Source organism: Pipistrellus kuhlii, unplaced genomic scaffold (genome assembly GCF_014108245.1).
Source record: "Pipistrellus kuhlii isolate mPipKuh1 unplaced genomic scaffold, mPipKuh1.p scaffold_m20_p_12, whole genome shotgun sequence".
In the NCBI taxonomy this organism is placed as follows: domain Eukaryota; kingdom Metazoa; phylum Chordata; class Mammalia; order Chiroptera; family Vespertilionidae; genus Pipistrellus; species Pipistrellus kuhlii.
In genome coordinates, this window is record NW_023425427.1 from 41,985,256 (window position 1) to 42,001,358 (window position 16,103).

Genomic DNA, 16,103 nt, shown 5'->3' on the forward strand with positions numbered 1-16,103 from the left:
GCAGGACTCTAGTCCATATACTATGTGAAAAGCTGTGTCTGTTCAACTGCCAATCAGTAGCTGTGATGTGCACTGACCACCAGGGGGCAGACGCTCAACACAGGAGCTGCCATGATGATCACTGGCCATTTAAAAATAAACAGCACCATAAACCTGGCGCAGATAAACCAACACTCGGCTTCCCCCAAATGGGACACAGGTGCCAGCACCACCCCAGAGCAATACCCCACCAAATCGCAGCCAACACTGCCAAGACCCCATGGTGCAAAATACAGCCCACAGCCCAGCCCAGCCCAGCCCAGAAATGGCCTCGGTGGGCGCTAGGTAATGATGTCATGTAGCAGTGCCTGACTTCCTTTCCCTGCCTAGTGACTAGCCTCCTTGGAGTTTCTTCAGCCCAGAAACTCCACTTGCTTTATAGTCAGGTGCAAACATTTTACAGTTTAACCAAATGTTTGTGAAGCGTTTTCACATACCTCAACTCATTTGATTCTCACAGAAGTCCTAGGAGACTCGGTAGAATCCTATTTTCTTTTCATTAGCTAGAAAACAGAGATTTAGAAATTTGAGAAACCTGACCCAACTGAAAAGAAGTAAGAAATGGTGGAAGTTGAAAATGACTTTAGGTTTTCTCATGTGCAGAATATAGTGAAACACTGCTGCAGTTAAATATTTTACCCTTTGTTCTCCCTGTGTGATCTACAATGATCTGCTTCATGTTGATATTTACTGCTGTGTTGCTGACAATTACCTAAAAGAGAAGTTGGGTGCTTCACTGGGTTGGAAAAAGTTTATCTATATCAAAAAGCAGGTTTAATTAAGGAAGCTTATTCTATATCTATAAAAGGCTAAGTTGACTCATGCACATATGAAACATATAAAGCTCTCATAGATGCCAATCGCACATGTGTTTCCATCTGTCATTGTTAATCATAAATTTGGTGGACACGTCTATTATAAAGAAAGGGAAAATAGTGATATTAAAACATTTATTTTAGTTAATTTCCTTTCAGTGTGCATGAATCCATGCACTGGGACACTAGTTTTCACATATATCACCTCATTGGTTTTAATTAATTCCCCCAGTACATATTTGTTGTACAGACTCCATGTTTCAAGCACATGGTAGGTGCTGGGAATCAAAGAATAAAATAAAGCTCCTGCCTTCAAGGGAGTAATAGATGAGTAAATGGGCCTTTTCAACACAGTGTGGCAGGTTCTACAATAACAGGCAGAACAAGGGACTAAAGGACACATAGATGGACACCTAAATAAGACTTGGGAGGGACAGGGGCTTTCTCTTATCTATTCATTCCAATGATGAAGTAAATGAAGAAGTCAACTCTTCTTGAAGATGACTTTTAAGCTACACAAGAATGAGTGAGAAGAAGCATATTTTACACACACACACACACACACACACACACACACACACACATTCAAGAATAGAGCAGTACACCAGATCAATATGATGATTAATAGCTGACCAGCTTTCTGAGTATTCACCATGGGCAAGGCATTATGTTAAACACTATATATGGAATATCTCATGCATTTTTTCCAAACAAATCTATGAGGTAAGTTCTATTGTTCCTATTTATATACAAGGAAACCAAGACACAGCCAGAAATAGTGAGGCTCAGAGTCAAACTGTGCTTGGTTCCATTAGACTGTGTTCAAACACTGCTTCAAAATAGCTAGCTAGCCTGAGTAGGCTTTGCTTTTGGAGACTCCATCAAAAACTCTCATTCTATTCCATTTACTTTTATTTAATTTTACTTCATCTAATTCCAAAGGAATCAATGGCATTATTTTAAAAGACAAGCTATATAATACACACATGGAATCACACACAAATAAAAAGAATATTTTTTCATTGTTTATGAATTATTTAAGAATAATTTATTTAAGAATAATTTTTTTTAGGACAGAGGAGAAAATGCCCTCAACCCAGAGGTAGAAACTAGGATTTCTGAAGTTTATACCCAGGCTTCATCCATTCCTGCCTTGCCTCCTCTCCCCCTCTTCCAGGCATGGAGAGGGCATGGGATGAGGAAGCAGCTTGGTGGAATATCTCCATATCTCATATACATGCTCACACAGTCCTTTCTCTGAAGCCCTACTCATTTTATGATAAAAACATTATTTTTATAGCAAATTTGATAATAATCAGCCATAACATCCTTTACGTTGGGGTGGGAGAAACTGGGTATTGAATTATTTTTTTGTCATTTATTCATTGCATGTCCATGTACTTGACAAAACCTCTCTGAACCCTGACCTTGTCCTCAAAGTGGGGCTAAAGGGCACTAGAGGATAACATCCTGGCACATAGCGAGTACTGGGTAAGATAAAAACTAGAATCCCCAGGCTTACCATGCTAAACCTTTGGTGAAAAGTAATAATCAAGGCATTTTTCAACTATACATTTTACAAACCAATAGCTTAATGCCTTCTTGAAGTATTCTTATTTATAGTGGTTATTTTTTTAATGGGAAAAATTTAAGGTCTTTTCTCAGCTTCATTCCTTGAATGGAATCAAAGCCCATGCCTATTCACAAAGGATTCTCAATATGGGATGTTAATATTAGAATCTCAAATCAAACTCCTAGAATTCAGCACTACATGAGTTAAGGGCACAGAAAGGTTCAAAAACCTGGTTAGGTAACGAAGGAACAGCTACTCCTTCCCGTTTGCCTCATTCATGGGGATGAATCGCTCCTTCTCTTCCTCTTCATCCCCCACATCCCACACAGATTTCCTGAAAGACCTTCTGGTGAAGTTCTCGTCCCCTTGGCAAGGCAACACGTCTGCTGAGCCAGTCAGCTGTCTCGTTGAGATTCACTGCCAGGTGGACAGCTTTGATGGCAAGGAGGTGGCGTTCCGCCCAGTTAAGCAGCTTTCAAGCCTCAAGCCATAAAGATGAGCTCCTGGCCGTCCTTCCTCCAGGAGGATGCTGCAGACATATTGCCTGCCCTGGGAAGTGGGGCTTTCCTGCGGCGCAAATGATTGAGCTGTGCGGAGCACCTTACTTACTGCTCGCTCCTCGGAGCGCTTGGGACGCGGACTCCGTCCAGAGTCTGTGTCAGCTCTTCTCTGTGCAAGGGGCTGCTCGGGTAATTAGCTGAAGTTTGAAGCAAGCAGTACGTTGCAGAGGGACACGGGGTTTTCTGAGTCAGGGCTGATCTTTCTGTTCACAAAAAAAGTCCTGGGCTATAAGAAATGTAGGAAATAAGAGACCCAGTCTTATGAAGCCTCCTCCGCTCAAGAGATCTGGACTCATTTTTTATAAATATATTTTGCTGATTTTTTTTTTTTTTTTTTTTTTTTTTTTTTTTTTTTTTTTTTTTTTTTTTTTTTTTACAGAGAGGAAGAGAGAAGGATAGAGAGCTAGAAACATCAATGAGAGAGAAACATCGGCCAGCTGCCTCTTGCACACCCCTCACTGGGGATGTGCCCTGCAACCAATGTACATGCCCTTGACCTGAATCGAACCTAGGACCTTTCAGTCCACAGACCTATCCACTGAGCCAAACCAGTTTCGGCGTGGACTCATTTGTAAGCTAAAGAAACCACACAGCTGTTACCCAAGAGTCGTGATTCTGTGCTTTTTTAGCCTATTTTATAGAGGTGAACATGGAGAACAATAGATGGTCCAAGACCAAAACAAAACAAACAAAAACAAAAAACAAACAAAAAAACCCAGTACATTTAAAACTAAAACTGAATCTTTTAAGTGTTTTTATTATTATTATTTTATATATAATGTTTAGTCATTAAAAATACAGACAAGAGCCCTTGTATTTTTCCATGTGAGGACTGTTTGCAGCGGGCTCAGCTGCCTTCTCGCCATCTAACTGTCTTTCTGGAAGGAGAGGAGGGCCTGCGTCTCACCTTCTGTCAGAGAGGGCCTCCAGGTCTTGCTGTACTTATGCAGGACTTTGGTGAGTGAGGGGCACCAATAAGTGGCATCTGCAGGGGAAACCTGAGGGGCACAGATGAGCAATCCAGCTGTTCCGTCAGCGAAGCAAAAAGAGTTGTTGTCACACTGGGGTGGGCCGCAGGGCCAGAGTGTGTCAAACTGAAATATGCATGAATATTTACTATGGGACACTCCGGGGATTAAGCCAAACTGGAGGCATTTGAAATCCTGCCCAAGAGGACGACCTGGGAAAGTCATGGGACCCCGAGAGAGATTGTTTCTGCAGAGGATCCAGGGCAAAGCCAGGGGAAAGCCGCTGGAGGAGGGTGAGCTGGCCACGCCATAGGTATACGGTGCAATGAGGGCTCTGGAAAGAAACAAAATACACAAGTGCCCAACAGTGAATGAGTCTGCCTCTGCCAGACATGGGGAGGCCATCCTATAAAAGCACCAGTCGAGTAAGAATGTTTCTATCCTTCTTTTCCAGCCTGTCGTATGTATCTTTTTTGCTCCCTGAGCCAGGTCAGCAAGATGGAGCAGACAGAGTAGAAGTCAAAAGTGAGGAAAGAGGAAAGAAAGGCGACATACCTCCCCATGTTGTTTGTAAGCAGCTCGGCTGTAGTTGCTTCTAGCTGTCAAGCTGAGTGAGGGATGGAGAATCCTTATGTTTAAGTGTGGAGTATTGATTAATGCAATCAATGGGACCTTTTTGTTTCTGAGTAAACACTCTCTTGCAACCTAAAGTCACTGTAAGGTTTTGTCCTAATCACGGCCCAAAATATCACGACACCCCAGGGCAAGGAAAGAACTTGAATAAATATTAAAAGGACAGTTATAGACACAAAATATAGTCAAGTAGTCTCTGTCATAAACAACTCAACTCTGCAGCAGCAGCAAAACAGCAGCTATTGGATCAGAAGTCAATGCATGGGCGTGGCTGTGTTCCCACCCACAGATATTAACATAGCGGGCAGCAGGCTAATTGGGTCCATGAGCTCTAGTTTGCCAACTTCTGTTATGCATCATCATTTTTAATGGCCACAGTGGGTTCTGTTCTGCAGTTTTAACCAAATCTTACTTAAGCGTTCAACTGTATTTGGACATGGAGGTTGTTTCTCCATTCTACTATTAAAGAGGATGCTTGGATGCACATCTTCGTCCATAATCTTTATGCCCGTCTTAATTACGTCTATAGTCTGTTCCTAAAGTGCAATTCTGGGGTCAGGTTTCGTTTTAAAGGCCCGTGAACAGTACTGCCAAACTGCTCTCAAGAAAGCCTTGCCCAGTTTTCACACTCACCAGTGTGGTCTGAGAACACCTGTTTCCCTACCACAGAGATGGCAATTGGGCCACATTTTGCACACCCACGTCACAAGTTTAAAAATGAGGAAACGGCAGCGGAGATGTTATATGCCTAATGTGGTTTGTGAGTTGTGGTCCTTGGTCCAAAAGACTGCGAGGCCTGCCTCTCTCTATTGTATGACGCTGGCTTCTGAAGACGGATTACTGCTCACCTCTGAATTCTCTGGCTACTGTTTGGCCTCACGGTTCCCTGATTTGTTTCCATGGGTTGCCACTACTACAAGCAGAGTGAGCCAGTGAGCCAAACCGAGAGTGGGCACGCACGGTAAATGCTACCCCTACTCTCACCTTGTCGCACAGTGTGACCCTGGGCAAGGCCCTCGGCCTCAGCTGTGTAAAGGCTTCTCTGCAGAAAAATGTGGCAGTGCCCTCCAGGAAGGAAGCCGAGACTAAAAGATCACATTTTCACATTCCTCCCTACAAATGTCAGTGCTAGTGAGAGCGTTTCCTGACCCATAGCTGGGAAGAAGGGCACAAACACTTCTTTTAGGGATCAATAGCTACTGCCCTATTTGGAAGCATCAAAACAATGGCATCCATTATGTAGAGTCAACACAGTTTTGCAATCTGGCCTTGAACTCAGAAAACCTGCCCACACCTTGCCAGCCAATATATATCATGGTCCATGGTTCTCACCCCCTTAGGCCCTAGGAAAACACACACTGGGGCAAATGCAGAAGATGCCCAGGCATTCTCACTCTGTATACGGAATTATCCAAACCATCTATCGCACATGTGTCACACACAAGGCCCGCGGGCCAAATCCGTCCCGCCAGGCCTTGCAATGTGGCCCGCACCGCGCTGTCATCACTGCACTCCGCTGCGTTTCCATCACAATGACAGTTTATGACTGTTCAGTAAACCATTCGGCCCGTGATTTAGGCTGGATTTTAGATTTTGGCCCCTTCTCTGATTGAGTTCGACACCCCTAATCTATACCAATGCCCCTTGCTGCTTCCTGCTTTCTTTGTTCTCTAATGGCCACTGGCTCCTAGCCCAGCTTCTCAAGGGCCACTTTGGACCCTCTTGTTCTGATATCATGTCAACCACAGCTTTACGGCTTACCTCCTCTTTCCTCAATGTGACAGTCTCACTCCTGTAACTGTTCAGGAACTCCCAGGGCACTGGGGTGAGGTCATCTTCACATCCCCACAGAGGTGCCATCTTTGTGTGCATGCTCAGACAATCACCTCCAAACAGGAAACCACATTCCGGGGCTGTCCCTTTGAAAAGTTTTCTCAGAAATTTTTATGTCTTGGACAAATTCAAGTAGGTTCACTAATCTACAGCTGCCCCATAAAGTTATTTCTCTATTGTCATGGGGTGTCATCATGGTCACATCTCTAATTCACATCCAAATTCTTTCTGACATGGACTCCTCAGTATCTTCTTATCTGAATTGATTTCACCCAATTTCTCCATGTCCCAACCATTCATATTTATATGATATGTACACACATATATGTGTATACTCACAGATATATACATAAATTTACACATTTATATATTTGGTATAATACATTTATCTTCCTAAAGCATTTGCTAGACATTATCTCATTCCCTTCCTCTAAAAATCTCTGTGGCTGCCCAGCACATACACTTACAAAGCACATTTCATCTCCTGGAGCATAATGTTCAAAACCCTTCAAACACATAGCCCCCAAAATATGACCCCAACACACCAATACACACACACACACACACACACACACACACACACACACACACAGCAAAAAATATAAACTCAGAAATGGCCAATAAACACATGAAAACTTATTTAGCATCATTAGTCCTCAGGAAAATGCAACTTAAAACCACAAGATACAACCACACAGCCAAGAGAATAGCTAAAATGAAAAAGGCTGACAATAATGTGACCTCAGACTGCTGCTCTGTCACCCAATACTTCGTAAATTCTAAGCTCCAACCAAACCAGACCTCTCGCACTTCTCTGAAGATTCCTCCTCCTCCAACTTCTGTACCTGGCTCCTGTCCACCTGAAATTCCCTGCTGGTAAGTGTAAGAGCTCTCACCACCCCGGTGGTGTCCATATACTAACCCCCAGAACCTGGGAATGCGTTACAGTACATGACAAAGGGATATATATATATCCTTGGATGATATATGGTGTGTTAATCCTCATCCAAGGATATTTTTTCCATTGATTTTTAGAGAGAGTGGAAGGGACAGGGAGAGACAGAGAGAAATAAACAATTGGTTGGTTGCTTCCTGCACTCAGGATAGAGCCTGCAACCAAGGTACCGTATTTTTTGGACCATAAGACTCACTTTTTCCCCCCCAGAAGTGGGGGGGAAAGTCCCTGCATCTTATGGTCCAAATATAGCCTAAAAAAAAAGTTTTTTTACTTGCCCGGCTCTGTGTGGTCTCTGTGTGCTTGCCTGGCTCTAAAATGGTTCTAAATGCTGCTGTTTACTTTGCAGGGTTGATTACAGGTGTTTATGACTGTAATGTTGGGTTTTAATGCACATAAAATATTTTAGGACACTATTTGTTTCAGAATCTTTTTTTTTCTTCATTTCCCTTCTCTAAAAACTGGTGCGTCTTATGGTCCAGAGCGTCTTATGGTCCGAAAAATACGGTACATGCCCTTGATCAGAATCAAACCTGGGACCCTTCAGTCTGCAGGCTGATGCTCTATTTACTAGACATATGATGGTACTTGCTCTCCCATAATCCTTCTGTCAATCTATTCATGCTCTGTTCCCTCTGATTACTTCCCTCACCAGCTAGAGGTGGGTGGACAAGGGGAAGACATCTCTCCCCAAGACAGCCAATCCATTGGCTGGGCTGTGGCTGTGGTTGTGGCTGGCCTAATGGGAAAGGATGGCTTGAACTAATGTGACAGTCAGCATCTATTGGAGAGGGTCAACAGAGCAGGCAGATAGTCAGAGTTAGAGCTAGGAAAGCTATACTGCATAGTGAGGCTGAGTTATGGAGGGTACTGGAGAATCTTCCCAGTTTCCCAGTTTCATGAGGAATAATGTTCTCTCCATTCTCTATACTGCATAGTGAGGCTGAGTTATGGAGGGTACAGAGAATCTTCCCAGTTTCCCAGTTTCATGAGGAATAATGTTCTCTCCATTCTTTCTCTCTCTCTCTCTCTCTCTCTCTCTCTCTCTCTCTCTCTCTCTCTCTCTCTCAACTTCATGGTGATTATTTCATACTATGAAGCAGGTCAAATAGTTCCTGCTTTCTCTCAGTAGCCCCTCCCATTCTGTCATAGGGGCCAAACATGACCCCTCCAGCTCCAACTTTTTATCATTATAATCTCTTGCCTGAGCTTTTCCAAGATTTTTCCAACTCATTTTTATGGCCTTGTGTTTTTCCAATTAATTTATAGCCCTTCTCCACACTTCCACCAGTCCTTTTTCCTAAAATATAAATCAGATTATCACACATTTCTGCCTAAAACCTTCCAGTGGCTGCCAACTGTCTTCATTCCAGTCTCCTTGGTGGGCCCTAATGGGCCACATTGCTATCTGACCTCGACCTTGCCTATCTACTCGTTTATGTTGCTCATCCTTCTTCTTCCATTCTCTACAGCCTTCACTCCCAAAACATACTGCTACCACATTCTATATTTTAGCCAAGAATACTGAATCCAGGCTGTGTATCAAAATTGCCTACGGAGTATTTTTTAGATATATAGTGTTCAAGAGGGAAGAAGTATATGGATAAGAACACTCTGTACTATCTGCTCAAAGTTTTTGTAAAGTTAAAATTGTCCTGTAAAATAAAGTGTAGGCCTCATTTGGTTATCTTTGCTGGTTAGAGAATAGTCCTGATGTGCCAAGGTTGCAGGCCCGATCTCTGATCAAGGCATATACAAGAAGCAATGAACACATACATAAATAGAACAATAAATCTGTCTGTCTCCCTGTGTGTGTGTGTCTCTCTTTAAGAAAAATCAATCAATCAATAAAAATTTAAACAACGAAGTGTATTAAATGTGGCCAGTTAAGCCTGCTTCATATCCAGAGATAGGATCATTGCTTGGTCCATACTGATCACCGACCACTCCATGGTACAGAGCATGTCCACATTTCCACTTTGTCACTTGGGTTATTTCTGGGGAGCAATTTTTTCAGTCCTCAAGGTCTAGTTCAGATGTACTCCATGGTAAATCCTCCTTAACTTTCCATATGAAAGAGATCATTCTTCCACACCATTCCCAGATTCTTTGGACATAGCTTCACCATGACATTAATCACAGAATCTGTTTCTTCTGCTAGAATACATATATATTCATAACATATATACTATAACTGTTATATATATATAACCTGCACTCTCCTCATGTTTGCATCCTCCACCATCCAAGTTTAATTCCAGGCATGTTGTAGACTTTGTAATGTTCAATAGAGGAACATACTTGACTTAATTTATGATTAAACGTGTGCTTGAATGGCTAATAGCTAATATTTATTAAGCATCCACTCTGTACTATCCCCATTTCGAGAGCTATCTAGGTACTCTAGGTCAACACTTACAAGATGAAACAGGCAGTTTTATTTGTCATTTTGCTCAAGACGTCAGTAACCTGTTTGCTACAGAGATGGTTTCAAACCAGAGCAGCCTGGACCAAGTGACCACTCTGTCTGCAGCCTCTCAGACACTACAGGTGCACTAGAGCTGCACAGTCTCCAGCAGGAGGCTGTGTTCATTCACTCCTGAGTATTCTGCCAATTTTGCAGGCGTCCTCAAACTTTTTAAAGTGGGGGCCAGATCACGGTCCCTCAGAGAGCTGGAGGGCCGGACTATATGAACTACTAATTCCTACTGTAACACCTCGGCTGCGCTCACTGCCCAAAAAACCTGGCGGGCTGGATCAGACTCCTCTGCGGGCCGCATGTGGCCCGCGGGCCGTAGTTTGAAGACGCCTGGTTTATAGTATTCAAAACTTCCACCCGTGGTCATGTTTGCATGAAAGATTGGTTTCGTCAAAAAATGAAAGAACACATAACAATATACCCCAGGTACAGAATGGCTCTGGAAACTAGACAACTTAAGCTCAAATCCTGGTTCTATTATTTACTGTGTAACAGTGAGCAGATCATTTAACCTCCCTTGTCTCAGTTCTGCTTCCTAAAGCAGGGATGCTAATAGCACCTACTCTCTACAGTATAAATGTTTCTCCCAAAATTCATATGTTGGAGTCCAAAGACCCTAAGAGGCATTTGGGAGGTGATTAGGTCAAGAGAGTGGAGCCCTCATGAATGGGAGTAGTACTGTTATAAAAAAATTAGAGGCCCAGTGCATGAAATTTGTGCACTGGGGATGGGGGGGGGGGTCTCCTCACAGTCTGGGACCCCTTGGGGGATGTAGCAGTGCACCAAGTGGCAGATGGCCAGGGAGGAGCCTGAAACGGGGCTAGGCATCAAGCCACTCATCCTGGCCTGCTGCGCTTACCGCCGCCCCTCAGTAGTGTTGCTGCAGAGTTGGGAGAGGTTCTCATCGTGGCAGCTGTGCTCACCAGCTGTGAGCCCAGCTTCCGGCTGAGCAGCAATCCCCCTGTGGGAGAGCATTGGCCACCAGGGGGCAGCTTCTGCATTTAGCATCTGCCCCCTGGTTGTCAGTGGGCATTATAGCGACCAGTTGTTCTGGTTGTTCCACCATAATGGTTGCTTAGGCTTTTATTATATAAATACCCCACAGAGCTCCCTCGGTCCTACTACTGAAAACACAGCAAGAAGGCACTGGCCATGAACCAGGAAGAGGGCCTCCACTTGAACCTGACCATGGTGGCAGCTTGATCTTGGACTTCCATCCTTCAGAAGGTAAGAAAATAAATGTATGTTGTTCATAAGTTGCCCAGTCTGAGGTATTGATTAGGATGAAGATTAAATATGTAAAGCAGGTTACGTGCCTAGCACATTGAAAGTGCAATGTAATAGCCGTGTGCCTGTTTTAATTAGACAACCACATCTAATTAGAGCTGGTTTTAGCCATAACCAGGAAAGCCCAACTCATTCAGAAAGATGTCTCAGAACCTTTACTCTCAGGAGTGCTTTATGTTATGAAACTTGCATGAATAACATATTACATATATTGCATAATCTCTGATCATTGTTGACCATTTGTGTTTAATTAATCTTGTCTTTCTCCGGTGTTTGTGGGTGTTCTTTGGTCACATCAACAAGATTCGTGGCATGTTTATATAATTGCTGTTGCTTATGGTTCTTATGCAGTTGGCGTTGGAGCCGGCAGGAGACAGGCCCTATCACAAAGGCAGCTACATCTGACTGCCTCCAGAAGACAGGGCAGGCTGCTGCCACAGCCACCTTGAGAAGCTCCCGTGCTTCTGCTACTTGCCAATGATCACAGAGAACTTTATCAGAAAACACGATTTGTCATATTTGTCACCTGAGTTCCTACCAAAATGCAGGACCAAGGATCTACCACAAAGACGAGGCAAAAGAAGCCCAGAGAGACCAGTTAGGAAGCGTAGGACCCTCCTTTAAGTGCCAATTAGATGACTTAATTTGACACAGAGCAAGAACAGAAAGTTTCCAGACATCTCAGAACGCCCATAAAATACTACTAGTCACCAGATGTTTATTGAACACCTACACTGACCCCTGAGCTCGCTGCAAGCCCTGCACCCCCATCATAGCACCACTACCTACTAGTGCAATTTAATAGTGGGCATTTCAGTAGGCACCCCCAGTCAGATTTCCCAGAATATTTTGTTTGGCCTCTCATGTATTTCTTCAAAAACACATGGGGAGATGCCAAATTAAAATTATATTGCTGGCTTCTCATAAAATATCAGGAGATCTGGCCACCCTGGGCCTACCCTTTGACATGGCAACAGTTGGCATCTACTGGGTAGCAGCTGCCCTACACTGGGCATCAGTGTGAAAGTTTACTCTGGCCCTCCTCACCCCACCTTTATCCTATATTTGAGGTTGCAACCTCTGAGAGTTCACGCAAAACCAGTTGTATAACACCAAGTATCCAATGACTGCTTGATTTGTATCTAAGGTCTTAAGCATGTTAGGTTAAATAATGAATCAATACCTGATCAAAGAGGGTTACATCTTAAACAATAGCAGTGTTATACACCTACTAGACAGATGATAGGTAGGTGGGTAGATAAATAGACAGGGATAAATAGATTAGATAGATAATTGATAGATGATAGATGGATAGATAGATAGATATAGAGATAGATAGATGATGGATTATAGATATAGACAGAAATAGATAGATAGATAGATAGATAGATAGATAGATAGATAGATGAAAAATTGATTCACAGATACACAGAGACACAGAAACACAGATACACAGATAGATTTACTTTTGTCTCCCTTCTATGGACAGGGTTGCAGATTGATATCGTGGAGAAAGAACATGCTGTAGGTCAGCCAAAGCAGATTAAAGAGTTGGCACTTCCCCTCAGCAGCATAACTGGAGAGCCCTCTCTGAGTCTGTTTTCTCACATACAATGGAGATAATTTAATCGGCCTCCCAGGGACATTGCAAGGTTTAAATTAATACTTTTGTGCTTTGCTCATGCTGCTGCTGCAGCCTGGGAATTTCTCAGCAGTCCACTCTTAGTTAAGCTGACAAGCATCTCTGTGGAGCAAGACCCAGAGAAAAACATTTACTTGCCAAAGTTTTCCAACCCTCCCTTCTCCCTGTCCACTACTACACTGTCCCAGGGAAAGAAGGAATGCTTACACTTCTGGTTATATATATACTAGTATGTAGCTGTAAGAGCATGTTTAGTGTGTGCATTTGGGGTACATATATCTTTCACACCATAACAGGATGCATGCTTTGTGTTAACAGAATCAAGTATATTGCCTGTTTTACATGTGTTTAGATAACAGTAACCAGGTAATAGTAGATAGGTGTCCTTGTTTTCTTTCTTACTGTTTAGCTCATACTCAAGGTTAAAAATACTAATAAATTACATTAGCTCAATTGCCTTGAATAGATGCATACACACTTGTACTTATTCAAGCAGTTAAAAAAATTCAAAATGAGCTTATGTAGATGGAATTTTCTACCCAATCAGTTTTATTTAGAAGGCTAAACACATGAAAACACTTATTTATAAATCTGTATGTACCGCTATGTTCATTACAGCATAATGATTTACAAAAGCCAACACATGGAAACAACCTCAGCATCCATTGACAGATGATTGGATAAAGATTTGGAATACATATCTAATGGAATATCATTCAGCCATAAATGAAGATGAAATATTGCTGTATGTGACAACATGGATAGATGTTCAGGGTTTATGCTAAGTGAAATAAGTAAAATGGAAATGGACAACAACCCTACGTTTTCATTCATGTGTGGAATATAAAACAAAAACGTAACAAACAGAACAAACTCACAGATACAGACTACAGAATAATGGTTGCCAGAGGGAAAAGAAGCTGGGGACAGGACAAAGAAATTAAAGGGGGTCAAATATATGGTAATGAGACAGGAATTAGACTTCAGGTGGTGAGCATGCAATAGAGAATACAGATACTACATTATAATCCAGTACACCTGAAAGTTATGTAATGTTATTAATGAATGTTATCCCTATAAATGTAATATGAATAAAAATAATGGGATGGTTCTAGCAATAAAAGCCATGGGTATGTGGACAGGCGCCAGCATAAGCTGATTTGCACAGTTAGAGGAAAGCATCATAATTCTATCTTTCTTCTAGAATTCACACATAACTTACACCCAAATTGTTTTTAGATTTTACACTTTCATCAAAATCCAGACTGTGCCGAAACCAGTTTGGCTCAGTGGATAGAGCATTGGCTTGTGGACTGAAAGGTCCCAGGTTAGATTCTGGTTAAGGGCATGTATCTTGGTTGTGGGCACATCCCCAGTAGGGGGTGTGCAAGAGGCAGCTGATGGATGATTCTCTCTCATCGATGTTTCTAACACCCTATCCCTCTCTCTTCCTCTCTATAAAAAATAAATAAAATATATTTTTTTAAAAATCCAGACTGTAAGCTCCCTGAGGGCAAGGCTATTTATTTCGTGTATTAATGTACATTCATCCTTGCAGCAAAGTCTGGCACATTCGAGGTGTTCTACCTGGACTGAATAAACCTATGGATATGTATGGGACACACTGGAATAGCAAGCATTTGGTAGGGTAACATCCTTTGCATGCCATCCGACATGAGAGCCACTTGTTAAATACTCATCTCATTTACTTTCATAACACCCTGTGAGGTTGTTGTTATTATTATTATTATTATTATTATTATTATTATTTAACTCCAAAGTCTTTGCTCTCTCCACTCTACCACCCATGACTGCTCTTGAGGCCTGAATCTAATAAAAAGGGCTCATGTGCAGTAAGATGGAGGGCCACGATCTCCTCTCCTTCTGGATCTCCCTTCAAATCACAAAGTTATCCATGGGCACAGGTTACATTCACCAAGGGAGGGGCTGTTGTTAGCTTCCTGACTAATATGACAGACATGTTTTCTTCTCATCCTAATCTAGCTCCCTGGCCAGTTGAAGATAATTATGTGTTCACTCAGTTACCCAGGTCAGGGCACGCCTTACGTGTCTGTACACAGGGTCTTACCTTTGAACCTAATTTCCATTTATGCTAAACGCCTCTCACGGAGTCAGCCATCTTTAGCAGGGAGTGTCCTGGTTTGCCTAGAAAAGTCCTGCTTTTCAGTTCTTGTCCTGATGTTATGGCTGTAGGGCTTCCTCGTACTCATTCTAAAGGGATCTCAATACAAGGACCAACTTGATGGGACATCACTGAGGCCACTGAGCCAACTACTTTCTTGTAGGTTATTTGCAAGTGTTGTTATAATGAAAACTAAAATGAAAACCTCAATAACTTACATATAAATAGAATCTGCTGGTGCAGAAAGTAATGTGTAAGTCTAGAAGAAAATGGGCCCATTAGGCATGCAATAAAAATTTCATAGTTACACCCCCCATCACTCACACACACACACACACACACACACACACACACAGACACTTTCTCTTCCTTAGTACCATCTTAGGATGAATAATTTGGACCAGGTATAGAATGATTATTTCATTGTTTGCTGGACTCAGGTCTTAGTTTACATATCCAATCATCTTTCTAAAGGCTACAGGGTATGTATTGTTTAACTGCCCATAATTCAACATAATTCATTTAATCATTTTCTGTATTGTTAGATATCTGTGTTGTTTCCTACTTTCCACTGTTGGATAACTCCCTTAGAAGTGGAGTTTATGAGTCAAAAGGCAAGCATACTTTGTTATTTAATACATATTATCAAACTAGAGGCCCAATGCACAGATTTGTGCATTGTTGGGGTCCCTTGGCCTGGCCTGTGGGAATTGACCAGATACCAGCTCTCTGACATCCCCTGAGGGGTCCCAGATTGTGACACACCCCAGAACTGGGCTCCCTCCTTTCTGGTTCTGGTTGCATCACCTGAGAACCATGGGAACCATGGCTGCCAAGTCACCACAGCTTGGCAGCTCCTGTGTTGAGTGTCTGTCCCCCCCCATTCTTTGGTCACTGCACGTCATAGCTACCAGTCAGGTGGTCGAATGGTCATACAGTCACTTAGGTGACAAATTCTTAATCTATTTTACTTTGATAATCCGAAAAAATATTAATTAATACACTCATGTGTTTATTGTTACTGGTATAAGATAGGGATTTACAAACCTTTTCTGTAAAGGGCCAGATGATAAATACTTTAGACTTTGTGGGTCATCCAATCAGTCTCTGTTGCAACTCTGTCACTATAGTGGAAAACCACCATACAACACTGTGCAAGTGAGTAGCAGGGCTGTG